Genomic DNA, 20,379 nt, shown 5'->3' on the forward strand with positions numbered 1-20,379 from the left:
CATCTGCTTTGATAGCAAGTCATGTGAGTACACAAAGATAATGTTTGGATTTTCTGGTTGTATCACCAGACCACACAGTGGTGTCCAGCACAGTATTAACAAATATTTGTTGGATAAATGATCAAACCACGTTCTTCAACTCTAGATGCCAACGGTGATTGACTTCCTGAACTTTGAGTCATACATTTAAATTAGATGGGAATTGATAGTCTTATCCTAAAATTGATATGGAAAAGCAACAAACTCAGGAAAGCCAAAACCATCTGGAGGACTCACATTTCCCAATTTCAAAGTGTCCTACAGGACTCCCCTGGTGGTCCAGTGGTTAAGAATCCCCCTGCCAACGCAGGGGACATGGGTTTGATCCCTGGTCCAGGAAGATTACACGTGCTGTAGGGCAAATAAACCCGCGAGCCACAACTACTGAGCTCACAAGAGTCTGTATTCTGCAACAAGAGAATCCACCGCAATGAGAAGCCCAAGCACCAAAACAGAGAGTGGACCCCGCTATGAAACTAGAAAAAGTCCATGTGCATCAACAAAGACCTAGCACAGTCCAAAATAAGGAATTAAATAAAACCTACTACAAAGCGGCAAAGCGGGAATAATTAAGGCAGTGAGGTACAGGCATAGCATAAACATATACTGCCCTCCAGAATCACAGGGCATGATCTTCCATAACATTCACCTCCCGACCACAACTTAACATGCTATATGTACATGAAAAACAAGACCCTGTACTGGCATAAATGATCAGAGCCTCTCCCAGCCCACCTCTTGTCTTACCTTTCCTTTGCTTTCCTTGCTCCACTCAAGCAAACAATTAAGGCAGTGTCTAGGCTGGATCATTTCTCCTATTCTTCACTCTCAATCTGAATTTCAATTATACATCCCTGCCCTTCAGCATGTGACTCTGCAGTCCTTCCCACCGTGGTGGTTGGTGGTTCTTGTTGTTCTTTCTCACTGGATTCTAGACTGGCCCGCTGATGACTCATTTACAACAGAATTCGGACGGAAGCGACAATGTACTGCTCCCAAGTCTATCCCTTCTCTCTGCGATGCGCCACGAGGGGAGGTGGTTTCACTAGTCCTTTTCAACTGCTGCCTTTCAGTCTTGACCCTGCAGGGAACCCAATCTGAAGTCCAGCCTGAGCTAGCCAAGCCCAGCCTAGATCAGCTAGATCACAACCGACCCACAGACCCACGAGTGTGAAAATAAACACTGGCTGTCAAGCAAGTCACTGCAATTCTGAGGTTTTTGTTATTCAGCAAAACCTGACTGATACACATGGGAACACTAATTCATGGACACCAGTGAATATCAATATGACTGGAAAAAAAAGACAGCCTTGCACACAGATAGCACAGGTGTGATAACAATCAGCAAAGCCACCTCTTGAAGAAAACACACCTGCTTGGTGCCAATTTGACCCTGACAACAATCCTGCTGGGCAGACATCAGACCAGCTTTACAGACGGAAACACAGAGGCTCAGAGATATGCAACAGTATGTCCAGGACAGTGTGTTGGCAGAACTGGGATTCCAACCCAGGTTGTTGTCTGACTCACAAAGTCTAATCAGACTTTTTCTCCTTAAAAGAACTCAAAGATGCTCAGAGACCACTGTCACATGAGTCGCTGGTCCACCAATCCACCTCTGTCCTTGTCCCACTTTCTTGAATGTGTCTTCACAAAGGGCTGCAGGGACAGAGTGAAGGGTCACTGGAATTAAACTTAAATGCCTTGAGTCCCAAGCCAGCTAGGCCCCAAAACAGAGCCTTGTCCTGGTCAGTGAGCTTCTTTGGCTGTCGGGTCCCTTGTTTGTGAAATGAGGTCACTCTCCTAGCCTGGTTCAGCAGTAAAGAATCCACCTGCAATGCAGAAGGAGACACAAGAGATGTGGGTTTGATACCTGGGTCAGGAAGATCCCCTGGAGGACGGCATACTCCAGTATTCTTGCCTGCAGAATGCCCTGGACAAAGGAGCCTGGTGGGCTACAGTCCATAGGGTCGCAAAGAGTCAGACACGACTGAAGCGCCTTAGCACTCACATGCATCCTGGCCTGACCTACGTCACTAGACTGGCATGAACCCCCAGAGAGATGGTATGTGAAACTGCTTTGACACCAAAGTCAGTTCCCATCCTGCTTCCTCGACTCTGAGCTCACTCGAATTAGGTTAGCATCTACGTATAGGTCAGTGTCACACTCACGCTGCTCTGAAACCATTTATGCTTTGAGACTGATTGTTTCTTCAAACAGAGATTATTTCTTTCCAGTTATAAAGTAATCCAAGTCCATCATGAAAAATAATAAGGCATGAAAATAAAATATTTCAGTATCCCAACACCTAGAGAGAAAGAATATTTTTAAGGCTGTTTCCTTTCTGGGACTGGTTTTTGTAAGTCAAATAACTAGGGAAATATCAGCAACTTTAAAAAAAAATCCATATTCATTCATTCAAGGAATATTTGTTTTGGACCTACCACTCTTTGGCAGGGAAGACAAAGCCAAAAATAAAAAAATTCATAATCTCAAGGAACTAACATTCATTCATTTTTTTTTTTTTGGCCACAATGAACAGCTTGCAAGATCTTAGTTCCATAACCAGGGACTGAACTTGGGCCATGGCAGGGAAAGTGCTGAGTCCTAATCCCTGACCTGCTGGAGAATCCCTACCCCCTCTTTTATTTTTCATCTAATCACAAATACTTTTTTTTTTTTTTTTTCACAAATACTTTTTGATCCAGAATTCTGACTCCATTCAAAGACTGGTGCTCACTTTTTTTTCTTTTCTGTTTTTATTGACATTCTTTTTTTTTTTTAACTCCACAAATAAATGGAGCACCAACTATATGCTGGGCACTTGCTAGTAATAATAATAATGGCAATTTCCTTGCTAGACCTTGTACTCTAACAGTTTGGTTTATAACTAAAAGTTGGCCCCTTAGAACAAGCACATCTGGATTAGAACTCAGATTGTGCCTCTGTTATTTATTCTTTCATACTTCAGTTTCTTCATCTTTAAAACTGGGATAATTGAAGTTCAAGCACCAAGCCAAACAGTAACTGGTAGTAGCGGTAGTAATAGTATCATCTTGTTTAATTCACACAACCATCCTACAAGAATCTGAAACTCACAGGTTAGGGAACTTTACATGAGGTCAGGTGCTTACTACTTCCGCACCTGCAGCCCAAGTCCACTGGGGACCCCATGAGAGATGAGAACACACCTCAAAATTGCCTCCCAGGGGTAAGGAAGCTGAGATATTTATGCATAAACTCCATGCCTCCCTGGCCGAGTACAGCCAGGGAATGGCCTCAGAGAGAGATGCAAGCCGTTCCATGGAACAGGCACTGTCTGCAAGACCTTCCAGGGTGCGCTCAAGGACACAGGCTGGGAACACACAGCATCCGTAAGTAGATGCTCGATACATACGCATCAGAGAAGTGAATGAACATGTGTTATCAACCCCCTTGCTCTTCTCCATAACCTCTCATTTCCCCCTGCCACCAGTGAAGAAAGATTTAGAGCAAGTACCTGCCAGAGTGAACCAGAATTCATTACCATCAAGCATCTTAATTTTTATCCACCCACATTTCTGCTTTTTCCATTGAAATTCTATTTTGTGTCCCACAGTATGTCATTCCAGACAGCGATTACTGCACGCCAGGCAGAAACAGGGACATAAGTCATTGGGCACCTCAGCCCTTCTTTACTGCCAATCTCCAAATAGGTGTTGAGTTTTATTCAACAGAAGTGACTTCACCGATGAGGAGATTCATATCCTTTTACGGAGGATGTTGTGAACTGGAGTTGCCTGCAGCTGACTACAGTTTGGACAGTTTTCTTTGTTCCCATAACATCCAGCAAACACTTTTCCTATTTACTGATGAGACTCTTTCCTGTTTGGTAGAAATCATAGTTAGAAAACCAGGAACAGAAAGGAAATAGCCTGAGTACATATTTCTACCAATCTTCCTCTTATCTACTGGAAGCCTAGCTTGTCTATCCCCACTCAAAATGCCTTCTCCTTCAAGCAGCTTTCTCCAGAAAAGGGAACCCTCCTACACTGTTGGTGGGCATGCAAATTGGTACAGTCACTATGGAGAACACTGAGGAGGTTCCTTAAAAAACTAAAAATAGAGCTACTGTCTGAACCAGCACTCCCACTCCTGGGCATATACCTGGGGAAAACCATAGTTCAAAAAGATACGTGCACCCCAATGTTCAAAGCAGCACTGTTTACAATAGCCAGGACATGGAAGCAGCCTAAATGTCCATCAACAGAGGAATGGATAAAGAAGATGTGGTACATATATACAATGGAATATTACTCAGCCATAAAAAAGAAAGAAAGAATGCTATCTGCAGAACACGGATGGACCTAGAGATTGTCATACTGAGAGAAGTCAGTCAGACAGAGCAAGGCAACTATCATATGATATCAGTTGTAGTGGAATCTAAAAAAACAAAAGGGTAAAATGAACTTATCCACAAAACAGAAACAGAATCACAGATGTAGAAAACAAACTTATGGTTACCAGGGCTTAACAGGGTAGGGAGGGGTAAACTGAGAGATTGGGATGGACATATACACAAGACTATAAATAAGACAGATAACTAAGAACCGAAGGTATAGCACAGGGAAATCTACTGAGTACACTGTCTGGCTGGATTATAAACTCATGATGACTGTGTTCATGTCTTAGACCATGTTTCTGGGTGGGCTGCACACTAGGCCACAGTCAGGAGGCCAGGTTGGGTAGTCTGAGACCGCAGTCAAGTGGGTGCCGGGGGACAGGGATACAGAGGACAGAATAAACTCTCACAAGTGACCTAATCTGGGTGTGAACAAAATGTAGGACCTGCCTCACAAACAATGAGCAAGTGCCTACTGCATGCCATGTCCCATTGGCAAGAGCTTCCTGTAAATGACAGTCACCTGTTGGAAAATCCCTCCATTCAATTACTGAAAAAATGTTTGTTAAGCTAAGTGCCAAGGATGTAATAATGGTCAGCAAAGGTGGCACAGTGGTAAAGAATCCGCCTACCAATGCAGGAGACAAAAGAGATGAGGGTACGATCCCTAAGTCGGGACGATCTCCTGAAGGAGGAAATGCCAACCCACTCCAGTATTCTTGCCTGGAAAAGTCCATGGACAGAGGAGCCTAGTGGGCTATAAAGTCCATGGGGTTGCAAAAGAGTTGGGCATGACTGAGCAACTGAGCACGCGCGTGCACACACACACACACACACGCGCGCACACACACACACAGCAAAATAGACCCAGGCTCTGCTTAGAGCCCGTGGTTAAGAGAATCAGACCTTAACCAAACTACCTCCTGGGCAATGAGAAAAAGTGCTGGGTGCCATAGGACCCTATGCACTGCAGGTGAATAATAACTTCTCAGAATCTTAAAATGTTGCCATCCTGAGAACTGTGTGAACCTTAACATACGTGAATGCCAGGGAAACAAGCTCAGGGAGCTGAGAAGAGAACCACCGAGTAAGCTTCAGAACTGTGTGCAGAAGGCCTCATTCACCACAGTGCCTGCTCCCCACACAACGCAGAAGCAGGTCCAACTCAGTCTGTGCCACCTCAAAATTTACACATTTCCTGGGGTCCCCTGGGAAGAACTGCAAGCGCGGTGTGTGAAGTCTGCGGGTGCCTAGGGTCTGTTGTGCTACCAACTGTTTTAACAGTATGATGCAGGTCCCTGCAAACAATTGCGTGTTTACCATCAGCAAGCACACTGAGCGCAGAGCCATCTGTGTGGCTGCCCCCCGGGCTCGCTGCGTAGGAGAAGGAGCAGCAGGCAGCCCTGTGCTGGGGGAATTTCCCAAGCGCTGGAAAGAGGACAGTCTTTGGAGTAGGAAAGCTTCCATTGCAGCACTGATTCTCCCCGCTAACTGCTGTGCGACCCCAGGCCATGAGCTTCACTTCAGTGAGACTGTGTCTTCTTCTGGAAAATGCGGATGGGAGAAGACACTGATGGTGCCCTTCACACTGCGAGGGTGCCCACAAGTCCATGAATGTCCAAGTGCATCCTACGGCAAGCAGCACTGGGACCTCCTGCCGGAGAATGTGCTCTCAGTAGAAAAAGCTGGACACTGGGAAAGACTGAAGGCAGGAAGAGAAGGGGACGACAGAGGATGAGATGGTTGGATGGCAATTCCAACTCGATGGACGTGAGTTTGAGCAAACTTCAGGAGATGCTGAAGGACATGGAAGCCCGGCATGCTGCAATCCACAGGGTCACAAAGAGTCAGACATGACTGAGCAACTGGACAAGTGCCAGAGAACTACTACTCTTTAGATGTGGCCATCACACAAAGATGTAAGCAGATGTATGATGGATAAACTCCCCTCCAGTGACAACCCACAAGTAGAAAGGACGTCAGCAGCCCAGGGTCCCGACTTGCTGGCTTCTCAGCAAGGCCAGTGCCGTAGACGTGGCTCCTGCAGCTGGTCATCCTGCTGCAGGGGACAGTCAGGGGGGCCACGACCAAGGCCTGGGCTCCGTCCTGCCCAAGGAAAAGGGAATTGGGATGGAAAGGACTTTGCGTGGAAAGGTATTCATCCCCCTGCAGGAAGCCCCCACTGCCCAGTGCCCACAGGGCACCATGAAGGGCTTGCGTGGGCACCAGGCACTCTCCCACCTTCGCTTGTGCTCACGCTTCACCAGTTTCCCGCAGTGAGAAGCACAGCTGCGAAATGAGCCCCATCTTCGAGAGGAGACAACAGCTTTGACAGGTTAAATAATAACTGAAAAAATAATAACAACAGCTAGCATAATGCAGGAGACGTGGGTTCAATCCCTGGGTCAGGAAGATCTCCTGGAGGTGGAAAAGGCAATCAACTCCAGTATTCTTGCCTGGGAAATCCCATGGGCAGAGAAGGCTGGAGGGCTACAGTCCATAGGATCACAAAGAGTTCGACACAACTGCACACACAAGAAAGGGAAAAAAGACTGGATACATTTTTTTATTATTATTTTATGTGGTTAAAAAAAAACACATGACATAGAATTTACCACTTTAGCCATCTTCAAGTATATAGTTCAGCAGTGTTAAGTATATTCACATTGCTATAACAGCAGATCTCCAGAACCATCTCATTCTATAAAAATGAAACTACACGATTTATCAATAACTCCGCATACCCCCTCCCTCCAGCCCTGGGCAACCACCATTCTACTTTCTATTTCTATGAATCTGACTACTGTAGATACCTCACGTGAGTGGAACCATACAGCATTTGTCTTTTTGAGACTGGTTTATTTCACTTAGCATGACGTCCTCAAGATTCATCCATGTCACAGCATGTATCAGAATTTTCTTCCTTTTTAAGGTTCGATAATATTCCATTATATGTACATATGACATTTTGTTTATCCATTCAGCTATTGATGGCTGAATAAGGGTGAATAAGGCTGCCGTGAATATGGATGTTCAAGCATCTCTTTGGGACCTCAATTCTTTTGGATATATATATATACACCCAGAGGTGGATCTGCTGGGTCATACAGTAATTCTAGTTTTAATTTTTGAAGAACTGCCACGCTGTTTTCCACAGAGACTGCACCATCTTACAAACCCACCAACAGTGCACAAGGGTTCCAATTTCTAGGACTAGATACACAGTTGAAGAGTAAATGAGTGGTACTTTTAATAAATGAATAATATGCGTGTGTGCTCAGTCACTCAGTCATGTCCGACTCCTTGTGACCGCATGGACTGGAGCCTGCCAGGCTCCTCTGTCCATGAGATTTCCCAGGTGAGAATACTGGAATGGGGTGTCATTTCCTTCTCCAGGGCATCTTCCTGACCCAGGGATCAAGCCTGTGCCTCCTGCATTAGCAGGTGAATTCTTCACCACTGGAAAACCAAATGAATAATAGACATAGCATAATAACACAATACCTTTAAAAAAATCTTTCAGCAGTGCCGCACGGCACGTGGCATCTTAGTTCCCTGACCAGGGATCAAACCCACACCCACTGCATTAGCAGCACGTAATCTTAACCACTGGACCCCAGGGAAGTCCCAATAATACAATGAAGTGAAGTGAAGTTAAAGTCGCTCAGTCATGGCTGACTCTTTGCACCCCATGGACTATACAGTCCATGGAATCCTCCAGGCCAGAATACTGGAGTGGGTAGCCTTTCTAGGGGATCTTCCCGACCCAGGGATCGAACCCAAGTCTCCTGCATTGCAGGTGGATTCTTAACCATCTGAGCCACAAGGGAAGCCCTCAATAATACAATACTTTTCTAAAATTTATTCACTTATTTTACTTCTGGCTGTGCTGCATCTTCACTGCTACACAGGCTTTTCTCTAGCTTCATTGAGCGGGGGCTACACCCCTGGGCTCCAGAGCACAGGCTCAATAGTTGTGGTACACGGGTTGAGACATTCTGTGGCATGTGGGATTTTCCCGGATTAGGAATTGAACTTGTGTCTCCTGTATTGGCAAACAGATTCTTTAGCACTGAGCCACCAGGGAAGCCTAACACAATACTGCAGGTACATACTGGAAACCTCCCAATCCAAAGGCTAACATTGCTCCCATGATTATGTTCAATATGAGAAGTTCCTCTGGGACAGGAACCATGACTTAAATTCTCCTCTAAATCTCTGATCTTGACCCCCAAAGCCATTGTCCAGGGGCTGACACGCAGCAGGCATATGGCGGCTGCTGCTGCTAAGTCGCTTCAGTCCAACTCTGTGCAACCCTATAGACGGCAGCCCACCAGGCTCCTCCATCCCTGGGATTCTCCAGGCAAGAACACTGGAGTGGGTTGCCATTTCCTTCTCCAATGCATGAAAGTGAAAAGTGAAAGTGAAGTTGCTCAGTTGTGTCCGACTTCTAGCAACACCATGGACTGCAGCCTACCAGGCTCCTCCATCCATGGGATTTTCCAGGCAAGAGTACTGGAGTGGGGTGCCATTGCCTTCCCCTAGGCATATGGCAGTATTTGCTGAATGGTGACAGAGGGGCAGATTCAATCAAGGAATGCTTCCAGGAAGGAGATGGCATTGCAAGAGACAAAGGACAGTCTGGCAGAGAAAAGGATGAGCAGGGGTGACTGCAAAGAGAGGCCTGGCTGATTGATTTCATCTCATTCTTGAAGGCAGATGTGATTTGTGTCTAAGACTCAGTAATGCTGTCAAGACAGGATAACACAATATGCTTCATAGGTGCTCAGTGACACCTGTTGACCGAACACATGGTCAGAATAAGAGTGAAATAATCAGGAGAAGCATCAGAAAGACTTCTGTATGAGCTGCCAGAATGAGAAACTAGGGGTTCCCTTAAACTACAGGGAAGTATTCATGTGACCAACACCAGCTTTCCCTGCCACTCCACCACCTCCAGTCGAACAGGAAGCCCGAGAAGAAACTACCTCCCAGCCCAACCCTGAGGAAGCCTCGTGACCAAGAAAACCCCAATCCTCAAACTTCCGTCTGGAAATCCATCTTAGGAATTTTACTGCCTGTAAACCTAGAAGGATCAGCCAATGTCTCTAAGACTTCATTTCAAAATGAAGTTTCTCCAGAGTCAAGACTCTTTCCTTCTCCTGAGGATGTAAGTCTTCTCTATTTCATAGCTATTTGCCTCTGAGGTATGGCAAGTGACATAGCAGGATGCTGCATCTGGATGCAACTGACTCACGGCAGGCTTGAGTCCACTCCCCGCGCCCCTGAGGTCCCCACCAGTGGAGTCACCGAATCCAGGATGCCTGCCAGACTGGAAGGCCCTGGGAAAATCACCCAGGCAGGCACAACAGAGCTGTGAGCAAAGAGTCCCACCTCTACCATTACTCTCCCAGAGAAGACTTCGGGGAAACCAGGAGACCCTGTGGCTAGCACAGTGTCTGGCTTAGTCAATGTTCACTGAATGAATGAATGACCACCTAAACAAACACCCTCACACCAAGACTTGGAAGCACACTCTAATTTCCCACCAGAGTACAGCTGCCAACCGGTCAACATCAGCTAAAAGTGTCATGGAGTCCTGCAAGCCTCCTGCTTTGTCTCTGTCTCAAACATAACTCAGCTTCTCTGGTGGCTCAGTGGTAAAGACTCTGCCTGATGATGCAGAAGACGTGGGTTCGATCCCTGGGTCGGGGAAGATCCCCTAGAGAACGAAAAGGCACTCCAATATTCTTGAAAGAAGATCAAACTAGTCAATCCTAAAGGAAATCCTGAATATTCATAGGAAGGCCTGATGCTGAAGCTTCAATACTTTGTCCACCTGATGTGAAGAGCCAACTCATTGAAAAAGATCCTGATGCTGGGAAAGATTGAAGGCAATAGGCGAAGGGGGTGGCAGAGGATGAGATGGTTAGATAGCATCACTGACTCAGTGGACATGAATTTGAACAAACTCCAGGAGACAGGGAAGGACAGGGAAGCCTGACATGCTACAATCCATGGAGTTGCAAAGAGTCAGAAATGACTTAGCAACTGAACAATACAATTCTTGCCTCCAGTATTCTTGCCTGGGAAATCCCATGGACAGCAGAGTCTGGCTGGGGCTACTGGCCATGGGGTCGCAAAAGAGTCAGACATGACTTTAGGGACTAAACAACAATAAACGTAGGTCACCCTTAAGCATCATCTTCTGGGGCCTTGTGTGAACTCAACTTCTCTTAGAATCAAGGCTCCTCACCTTCCCCAACTCCCTTAAATGACAAAGAACCATGAGGACCTGAGTCTGAGGCAGGAATATTTGCAGCCCAAAGTAGCTGGGGATTTGGGCCCTTCTACCTGCTTTGGAGATAAAACCCTCTAATGGAAAGTCCATTGGCTCCTCAAAGCCTCAGAAGCAAAATGAGAAGGATAAGGCCCAGGTCTCAAAACAATTGTGTTTCCCAGGAACCAGGGAGACGGAACAGAAAGAATATCAGACGTTTCTCACTCTGGCGACATGGCAGCTGAGTGGACATGGGCACCCTTCCCCCTTGTCACACCGAAAATCTTGAGTGAGTGTGACTCCAATGGTTTAAAAGTTATAACCAACAAGGAGAGAGAGAAGAAAAGGGACGACAGGCCATGAATGAAGGCCATACTCCAGGACACATCCATGCCCAGCTGCACACACGCACACACACACACAGACACACACACAGACACACAGACACACACACACACACAGACACACACACACACACACACACACACGCTGGCCTGCAACCGAGGAATGCGTGCAGGCTGACCTGTGCGGGCACAACAGGCCGCAGGGCGGACCCAGATACCATCCGGGGCCTCACAAAGGACTCGGTGTGCTGGGCCACAGGACGTTCCAGCAGCAGCCTGTTTCCTCTGTGGAAGCGGTCCTCCTGGCCCACTCTGATACAAGAGATGGGCGGAAGGATCAGTTCCCCCTCACAGCACCGGGATTGTTGTGGAAAGCAGGCCTCTGAATCATGTAAGCCTGGAGGGCCCACGTGTGCAGAAGCCACACCTAGACTGATTTCTTGAGACAGAAAACTCAACACCTACTGGCTTTAAAAAAAAAAAGGGAAGTGGGAGATGCTGGGCTGACCAAACTGAGAAGTCCAGGAATGGCTGTAACTTCAGGCATGGCTAGATCCAGGGGCTCACGTGTGGTCAGGGCAAGGCTGGTCTCCATCTGCTGGTTCTGCCTTCCTGGAAGGGTGATGGGGGGTATTTCAGGCAGCTCTGCCCCCAGGGGGCCACTGGCCTTCAGGTCTATGTGCAGTCAGAGCTCAGCAACCCCTGCGGAAGGCCAGATCTCTTTCCCCATGGTTCTAATAAAAGTCTCAGGGTTGACTCTGACTGTGTATGCAGGCCTGAACTCGGCCCTGTGGCTAGGGGCTGGAAGACTCCACGGGCTGGGTGTTGCTCACAGGTCCATACAGGTGAAGGGCTGGGTCATGTCCACAGGACCCACATAGACTAAGGGGACGTAGGTACTCATCTGAAGGAAAGTAGGGGAGAGAGAGAGAGAAAGATAAAGAAGGAAAGAAGGAGGATAAAGAAAACAGGTGGCTCAGTGGCAGAGCCAATGCAGGGCACACGGGTTCGATCCCTGGTCAGGGAACTAAGACCCCAGACGCTGTGGGCCAACCAAGCCCGTGCACCAACTACTGAGCCTGCGCTCCACGGTCCGGGAGCCTCAACTACTGAGCCCACTTGCTGCAACTACCGAAGCCCGAGTGCTCCAGAGCCCGTGCTCCGCAGCAAGAGAAGTCCACACACCAAAACTAGAGAGTGGGCCCCGCTGGCCACAACTAGAGAAAAGCCCACGAGACAAAAAAGACCCAGAGTAGCCAAAAATAAATAAATGAAATGTAAAAAAAAAAAAAAAAAAAACAAACATGGTATAAGCCACAAATAATTTCTATTATTAAGGAATAAAACAGCAATCAACCTCAGCTTTAAATAAAACAAGAAGAATAGCAGCCGACCGAGCTTTTGTGTCTTGTCTTCTGTAATAGCTTTGATGAGATATAATTCACATACCATACAATATAGCGATTTAAAGGACACTCTTCCACGGTCTGAAACATAACTCACAGAGTTGTGGGACCATCACCCTAGTCGATTTTAGAATATTTCTGTTGCCCCCAAAAGAAACCTCACTCATCAGCAGTTACTCCCCTCCAATTCCACCTCCACCCACTCCTGGCAAAAGAACAGTGTAACTATCTGTTTCTATAGATTTGCCTATTCTGGCGATTTCATATACACAGAATCATACAAAAGGTGGTGGTGGGGGGGGGGTGGTTTGGCTTTTTGCTTTAATACTTTCATTTACTTATTGGCTGTGATAGGTCCTCATTGCTGCTCGAGTTTTTCCGCTAGTTGCAATGAGTGGGAGCAGCTCCCTAGTTGCAGTGTGCGGGCTCCTCATTGCAGTGCCCTCTCTTATTGCTGAGCGCAGGCTCGAGGACACACATGGGCTTCAGCAGCTGCTGCAGGTGGGCTCAACAGTTGCAGCTCCCAGGCTCTAGAGCACAGGCTCAACAGTTGTGGTACCTGAGCTTAGTTGCCCCAGGGCAAGTGGGATGTTCCTGGACCAGGGATGGAACCCATGTCTCTGGCATTGGCAGGTGGTTTCTTTACCACTGAGCACCAGGGAAGCCCAGTGGGTGGATTTTAAGAATTCTGTCTTTTGTCCTAAAATCTGCAAAAAAAAATCCATTTCCTGGACTCCTAGTTGAACTGAGTCTGGACTTACTCCCTGGAATCACTGTTAAGGATGTGGACCAGAGGAGGGATGACCGGGCCTGGGAGACCCTGAAGCCTGAGGTGGTTGGTATGACTGGAGATGACTCAGCAGCCAGGGCGTAAACCCTCCTGGAAGCCTGGTCCAAGCTTCTGGTCTCGCCCCTGGCACGGTATGGGGTGGAGTGGGAAAATCATGGGCTCCAGCTTATCAGATGTTCCAAAGAATCCCCAGGTAAGGGCACCATGGGGCTCCACCCAGCACCCTTCCTCATTCCTGACTTCATTCGGGATCCCCCTTCTCCCAGGAGATTCGTGTTCCTGCAGCTCCCAGGAACGGGCTCTGCTGGTTCAAAACTTTCCTGGTCACTGTAAAATGACTTTGCTGCAATAAAAATTAATTAAAGAAAAATAACACCTTTCAAACAAAAATAAAACAAAATGTGGACTCTATAAAACCTTAAAAAGAACACCTTCCCAGTACTTTGCCAGTGAGTATTCTAAAAGGCACGTGACCCAACTTGGATCAAGGAGACCTAGAGTCGGAGGCTCTTTCTCCATCTCCTAGAAGAGGTTTTGGAAATGGTGTTTCCTCCCTTCTTCTGGATGTTATAATAAAGATGTTCGAGGTGGAGGCAGCCCGTCTCATTACCAGCCTCAAGGAGAAGTCAATGCAAGATGAAGGATGGATCTGAAGACCTACAGGAAAACGAAGTGGGGCCTCCTGGAACAGACACTAATTCTGTGCTACATGTCCCTCATGCTCCACCATCCCCTTTCCCAAGTCCCAGATTGGCCTTTAGGGACTAATAATGCAAGGCCCTCTTCCCTCTGCTGCAGGATGGTTTTGGCCAACAGGGAGCCCTCAGCAGGAGACAGGAGGGAAGGGAGAGTGAGGAATCCACTCCCCCTTCTGCCCCTCTCTGGACCCACCACTGCTCCCTCTCTGGGGGCCACTGTGAACTGGCTGCCACCTTCAACCCAAGTCTGAGCTCTGGTCAGAAACCCTCCTCATGCCCTCTCTATCTTCAGGTCCCAGCATCTGTTCCCTCCCCACCCCTCAAACTGGGCATGACACAGGAGCCCCAGGGCCACATGACCTGGGCACCACACTATTCCTGGAGCTTCCCTGCACCTGCCCACACCTTCCTAAAGATCCCTTCACATGACCCACAAGCACAGCAAAGATGCTCAAAGGCAACAGTCATTACAAAATGCAAATCAGGGACTTCTGGTGGTCCAGTGGGTGAGAATCTGCCTTCCAATGCAGGGGACACAAGCTCAATCCCTGATCGGTGAACTAGGATCCCACATACCATGCCATGGGGCAACAGCACCCACAAGCCACAACTAGAGAGAAGCCCACAGACAGCAGTGAAGGTCCTGCGTGTCACAACTAAGACCCGATGCAGCTAAGTAAATAAATAATAAAACATTTTCTTAAAAAAAAAAAGGGAAAGAAAATGCAAATCAAACCACAGTGACACACCATGTGATACCCACTAGATCAGCTATCATACCAAAAAACATAAATAACAAGTCTTGGCAAGGATGTGGAGAAATGGAACCCTCTTATATTGCTAGGAGGATGTAAAATGATTCAGCCACTTTGGAAAAGCTTGGCAGGTCCTCAATAAATTTAAATACAGAGTTAACAGATGCCTCATCAATCCCATTCTAGGTATATTCCCCAGAGTTGAAACAAGGTTTTCAAACAAACATTTACAGGTGAATGTTCAGAGAGGCACTACTCACAATAGTCGTAAATTTTAAATAACCCAAATGTCTATCAACTGATGAATAGACAAATAAAATGTGGCTGGTTCATACACTGGAATATTGTTCAGTCATAAAAAGGAATGAAGTACTGATACATGCTTTGCCATGGATGAACTTCAAAATCATTATGCTAAGAAAAAAAAGCAGAAACATTACTTTGCTGACAAAGGTCTGTATAGTCAAAGCTATGGTTTTTCCACTAGTCACATATGGATGTGACAGTTGGACCACAAAGAAAGCTGAGCACTGAAGAATTGATGCTTTTGAATTGTGGTGTTGGAGAAGACTCTTGAGAGTCCCTTGGACTGCAAGGAGATCCAACCAGTCAATCCTAAAAGGAAATCAGTCCTGAATATTCATTGGAAGGACTGATACGGAAGGTGAAGCTCCATATTTTGGCCACCTGATGCGAAGAAGTGACTTATGAAAAAAGACCCTGATGCTGGCAAAGACTGAAGGCAGGAGGAGAAAGGGATGACAGAAGATGAGATGGTTGGATGGCATCACTGACTCAATGGACATGAGTTTGAGCAAGCACTGGGAAATGGCAATGGACAGGGAAGCCTGGCATGCTGCAGTCCATGGGGTCGCAAAGAGTCAGACATGACTAAGCAACTGAACTGAACTGAAGATAAAAATTTATTTATTTATTTTTTTTGGAAGATAAAAATTTAGACACATTATGCTAAGGGAAAAAAGCCAGACACAAAGGGTCACATATTGTACAATTCCACTTACCCTACCCTCACCACATATAAGGAACCAGCTCACTCCACCATGAGCAAGTGAGTAGGGGAAATTATTGCCTGTTCTAGCTCCCCGCTGCTGCAGTGAAAGTGAAAGTCACTCAGTCAACTCTTAACGACCCCATGGACTATATACAGTTCATGGAATTCTCCAGGCCAGAATAAATAAAGAAATAATAATAAATAAATACTAAATAAAGCCTTGCCTGAATTTCTTGTCTGGTCTCTTATCAATTTCTATTTATTAAGAAAGCCAAGAACCCTGGTATCACTAAGATCAGTGATCTCTGATGTTACTATGGCAAAAGATTATGACTTACTGAAGTCTCAGGTGATGGTTAGAGCTTTTTAGCAATAATGTATTTTTTAGTTAAGATATCTACATTGGCTTCTTTTAGACATAACGCCATTGCACCCTTAATAGACTATAGTGTAAACATACATTTTATTTGAACTGGGAAACCAAACAAATTGCATGACTTGATTTACAGCAATATTCACTCTATGGTAGTGAATCAAAGTTACTCAGTCATGTTCAGCTCTTTGTGATCCCATGGACTATACAGTCCATGGAATTCTGTAGGCCAGAATACTGGAGTAGGTAGCCTATCCCTTTTCCAGGGGATCTTCACAACCCAGAAATCCAACTGGGGTCTCCTGCATTGCAGGTGGATTCTTTACCACCTATGGCAGTGGCCTGGAACCAAACCAGCAACATCCCTGAGGATAAGATAAGGTGAGAATGAGGGCTGACCCCCCAGGTCAAAGCAGCTGAAAAGACCAGGCTGCCTGCTTCTTCATCTGACTGCTCAGGCAACGGAGCCAGGGACTGGAGCTGTTGACCTACTTAGTAGGAGTAGGTCATCTCCTACTAAGCAGGAGGTGACCCCGACGTGAAGTCTTGAGGAGACTCCCCTGGCAGCAGCTTGGAAGACAGATGAAGCGAAGGGCAGAGAGTTGGGAAAGGGCTGGATGGCTCAGTGAAGGTGCCGCAGAAACCTGGCCTGAGGCAGAAACTGTGGGGACACACGGAAGGGCTGGACTGGAGATGTGGGGACAGACTTCTGCAGAATCTGTTTGGCTTGGAGGAGGCGTAAGAAGGAAAGGGAGTGAGCCATGGGCAGTAAGAGCCACTTCCCTCTTCTCAAGGCTCAGATCTAGGGAAGCCGGGACACCAGGAAACCACATCACAGCTCCCCTTCCCCTTCCACATAAACGAAAACCGAAGAGCTGAAGTTGTGGGAGGGGAAAGAAGGGGGAAGAGAGGCACAGACTTGCTTCTTTCTCGCCCGTGCGCCACTGAAGCCCAGCACTGAGCATCCAGGGATGCAGAGACCAGAAGGACCAGGAGTCCGGCGAGGCTGTGGTCTTGAGAGAGACAAACATGACTCGGCCTGGTAAACAAGCCAGAAGGCTCGGTGTCCTCAATGGCTCTCCCTCTGCCCTCCCCCAATCCATCCCCAAGCCAGCCGGTGCGACTGCCTAGTATCTTCCCTCTCCACCTCCCGGGCCACTCACCGCCAGACTCCTACAAGAGCATCCTGAATAGCCTGCCCGCCTCCAGTCCTAGGCCTCACCCACCCGGTCCATTCGGTCCAAGGTACCCAGAGTTAGCTTCCCAAAAGAGCAAGGGTCACCTCACTGCCCCGCCGTAAGCTTTCAATGGCTCCTCAACAGCCTCCAAGATAAAGCCCCAGCTTTTGGATGCGGCTCCTGGCCCCTGCAGGCTCAGGGCATCCCTCCGCACACAGCGGATTCACCAAGGCCGAGTCACTCGGTTCCCAGCACAAACCATGCTGTTTGCACCATCCACCCCTCGCTGAAGTGGCTCCCTATGCCTGGAACTTCCTTCTCTTCCCGTCCCTCTTTTTCTGGCTAATTTTTGTTCATTATTTAAGATTCAGCTCAAGGGTTCCACCCTGGAGCCAAGTCTTCTTGACCCTCTGTGCAGGGTGGGGTCAGGCGTCCCCTTCGTAAGTACTCTGCTGCTGCTGCCAAGTCGCTTCAGTCGGTTCCGACTCTTTGAGACCCCAGAGACGGCAGCCCACCAGGCTCCCCCATCCCTGGGATTCTCCAGGCAAGAGTACTGGAGTGGGTTGCCATTTCCTTCTCCAATGCATGAAAGTGAAAAGAGAAAGTGAAGTCGCTCAGTCGTGTCTGACCCTCAGCGACCCCATGGACTGCAGCCTTCCAGGCTCCTCCGTCCATGGGATTTTCCAGGCAGGAGTACTGGAGTGGGGTGCCATTGCCTACTCAGTGATACCTTATTTCCCCTGGGACCACACAAACCACGCTGGCTCACATTACTGCACACGTCTGCCCCCAGTCATGAAGGACAATGCCACTGTACACCACCACAGCTGGCACACAGTAGGCACCTACTAAAGACTGAGAGTGGGGATAGGCAGGGACAATGGGAGGGGCAACAAATCTTATGGGTGCTCAATGACTAAAATGATGAATCACAACAGGAAGGATCAGGAAAGGCTTCACAGAGAAGGGACACTTGAGCCATCTTTAAAGAGCTGTATATTTGGTAGGTGAAAAAATAGCAAGACTGCCAAGGTATAAACATGTACAAGTTGGTGGTGATTTCAAATAGGGTGCTGGGCTAAGCACAGGGTTATTAGAGGAGGGTATAGCAGACCCAGAGTCACTCAAATGATATGTGACATGGCCAGACCCTTGTGTTAAGATTGGGTGTAGGGGCTAACAGAAAACTCAGCTCAAAAACAGTCTCAAGGTAAGGTGTTCAGCGTCTTGTTCCTCCCATCTTTCTGTTCAGACACACTCAACATGTTCTCCCTAAGCAAGGCCCCCTCATGGCCCCAAGATGGCTGCCATAGTGCGAAGTATCACAGGTCAGCCCTACTACATCCCATAGCAGAGGTCCCATGGTGTAGTCAAAGCCATAGTTTTTCCCGTGGTCATGTATGGATGTGAGAGTTGGACCATAAAGAAAACCGAGCACCAAAGAATTGATGCTTTTGAACTGTGGTGCTAGAGAAGACTCTTGAGAGTCCCTTAGACTGCAAGGAGATCAAACCAGTCGGTCCTAAAGGAAATCAACCCTGAATATTCATTGGGAGGACTGATGCTGAAGCTGAAGCTCCAATACTTCAGCCACTTGATTCAAAAATTGGAGAAGACCTTGATGCTGGGAAATATTGAGGGCAGAAGGAAAAGCGGGCGACAGAGGATGAGATGGTTGGATGGTATCACTGACTCAGTGGACATGAGTTTGTGTAAACTCCGGGAGATAGTGAAAGACAGGGAAGCCTGGCCTGCTGCAGTCCATGCAATCACAGAGTTGGACATGACTCAGCAACTGAACAACAATAGCAGGAGACAGGCTGTTTCTAAATGCCTCCATTTAAGATGGGAAAAACCTTTCTCCATCCCCCCCGAAAATTCGCCTGTATATTTCACAGCTAGAGTTGTGTCATGTGCCCATGCCTAAACCAATCACTGCCAAGGGGGACAAGCCCACAGAGGTTCACCACTGGGGCTGGGACTGATCTCTCTCAATGTCCCTGGAAGGTTGGGCTCCTGAAGATCAGTGTTCTGTCAGCAAAGCAAAAGGGCAAAGATGGATAAATAGCCAACAGCGTCTTCTATAACTTCTTACCTGCCTGCCCCCGAAGTACACCACTAAACCGAGTGCAACCTGCAAACATCCGGCACCTCCACCCTTCAGTGGTTCTATTTTAGGTCTGAGGAAGTAACTGTCCTAGGAGAGGAAACTGGCTCAGAGCTGTGACGGGAAGGTCTATAATCACTGCAGTCTGCTCTTCTGGATCCAGAGTTCTGTGACAGTCGGGGTAGGAAATAGCAGGGATGCCTGCGTTCCAGATAGAGACCCCGGATGCTGTGGTATTTTACCTGAGAGTTTTGCCTGTCTCCTTGAACAAATATTTGAACAAATATTTTCCTTAGGCCTCTCTTTCCTTAGGGACAAAGAGGCCTGGCATGCTGCAGTCCATGGGGTCGCAAAGAGTCAGACACGATTGCGTGACTGAGCAACAGGCCTCAACAATAAAAAAAAATAACCAGCACAGAGGCTTCCCTCGTGGCTCAGTGGTAAAGAATCCACCTGCCAATGCAGGAGTCACAGGTTCGATCCCTGGTCCAGGAAGGTCCCACATGCTGTGGAGCAACTAAACCCGTGTGCCACAACTACTGAGCCCACGTGGGGCAACTACTGACGCCCTCACACCTAGAGCCTGTGCTCAGCGACAAGAGGAGCCACTGCAAAGAGAAGCCCACGAGCCGCGGCTAGAGAGTTGCCCCCTGCTTGCCACTATGGAAAAGCCGACACAGCAATGAAGACCCAGAACAGCCAAAAAGAAATAAATAAAAAGTAATTGATTAATTAAAAATACCCAGCACATTCCTATCAGAAGGACTGTGATCCAGCTACTCTCAGCCTTGGAGACCCTTCCTCACTCCCTCCACACACTAAGAGCCCACCCACCCTGGCTCATAAATTCTTAGAGCATGTTTTCCCCAAAGGTTCCCCTTTCTGCCCCACTGGGGCACTCTCCCTTCCCTGCACACTCATGGCCATCCATGCCTATGTAGCTTTGCTGTGGTGAGGACGAACATCAGTTCAAAACTGCAAACGGTTCTACATCCTTCTCTTCTAATCAGCTATA

The 20,379-nt window shown here is 47.6% G+C and overlaps 1 protein-coding gene across 4 annotated transcripts in view; it reads right to left on the reverse strand.

Annotated features, from left to right (window-relative positions):
- The window catches only part of ASAP1 (ArfGAP with SH3 domain, ankyrin repeat and PH domain 1), a 342,709-nt gene that overhangs the window by 313,120 nt on the left and 9,210 nt on the right, over nt 1-20,379 (reverse strand). The window contains exon 1 of one of the 4 annotated variants that reach the window (XM_086337358.1): nt 787-1,163. The exons of the other annotated variants lie outside the window; for them this stretch is intronic. The gene's annotated coding sequence lies outside the window, so the exon portion shown is untranslated. Of the gene's footprint in view, nt 1-786; nt 1,164-20,379 lie in introns of those variants that run through there. 4 annotated transcript variants of the gene reach the window in all.

Source organism: Bos grunniens, chromosome 14 (assembly GCF_055505025.1).
Source record: "Bos grunniens cultivar Pamir isolate PY7600 chromosome 14, Bosgru_T2T1.0, whole genome shotgun sequence".
In the NCBI taxonomy this organism is placed as follows: domain Eukaryota; kingdom Metazoa; phylum Chordata; class Mammalia; order Artiodactyla; family Bovidae; genus Bos; species Bos grunniens.